The following is a 1,081-nucleotide window of genomic DNA, read 5'->3' on the forward strand; positions in this document are numbered from 1 at the left end:
AGTAAAAAAAAAAAAAAAAAAAAAAAAAAAAATAATAATTTTTTTGTAATACGAAACATTTTTATGAAATGAAAAGTTTTTAGGAAGTGTAATGAAAAGCGTATACATTATATATAAATACATAATCTTACTTAATATTGAAAAATGGTTCATTTAAAAATTAGCATGTAGAACATTAACACGTACATAAATTTAATATAAAATAAATACAATAAATTTTATAAATATTCCCACGCCGGGAATTGAACCCGGGCCTTTCGGGTGAGAGCCGAATATCCTAGCCACTAGACCACGTGGGAGATATTATTACATAAGCAAAATATTTTTTAAAAATAAAAATATAAAAATACCATTGAAGCGTTTTTTTTTTTTTTTTTTTTTTTTTTTTTTTTTTTTTTTTTTTTTTAAGCACTATAATAGTTGTTTAAAAAGAATCGTATGAGTTATTAATATATTTTTATTTTTCACATTTTACGTATGACTGTGGTAAATATTTTATATAAAAACGTGTTATTTATATATATATATATATATGTATTTAGTGCGATTGTTTTATATATTTTGCAAAATTAGTGATCGATGTGATTGTAAATATAGAAAAAGGTGCGTCGCTTATATTTTAACGTAGCCAATTGTTAAAAACATAAATTATACAAAAAAACAGAACATTGGTAAACTAAAACATATATATGTATGTGTATGTATACATGTCCTCTTTTATGTTAACGTTTTAGCATAACGGTTTACGGATATATGTATATATTTATAAAAACAAATTGCTACTAACACTTTTAATGTTTTTAATATTAAAAATATGCATAACATATATTCACTTGTAAAAAAAGATGTAAAAAAAGTTGTACGAAAAGGTGTGCGCAAATGTTAAAAATAAGATAAAAGAATGAAGTATAATATATTGAATAACAATATTATATAAATAGTTACATACACATGTATATAATAACTTTTACATATATAAGGCTTTGTTTATTCTACCCTTTACATCATTAATGTTATTTTTATATTTTTTTTCCGATTTTAATAATATATTAACATTTTTTGAGTTTCTTCTTTTTTTTTT

At 21.1% G+C, this 1,081-nt stretch overlaps 1 non-coding gene across 1 annotated transcript; it reads right to left on the reverse strand.

Moving 5' to 3' along the window:
* Positions 1-227: 227 nt before the first annotated feature.
* On the reverse strand, positions 228-299 carry TRNAE-CUC. The gene has a single exon. It is a non-coding gene; the product is annotated as a tRNA-Glu (tRNA).
* Positions 300-1,081: the final 782 nt, after the last annotated feature.

This window comes from Piliocolobus tephrosceles, unplaced genomic scaffold (genome assembly GCF_002776525.5).
Source record: "Piliocolobus tephrosceles isolate RC106 unplaced genomic scaffold, ASM277652v3 unscaffolded_1265, whole genome shotgun sequence".
Classification (NCBI taxonomy): Eukaryota; Metazoa; Chordata; class Mammalia; order Primates; family Cercopithecidae; genus Piliocolobus; species Piliocolobus tephrosceles.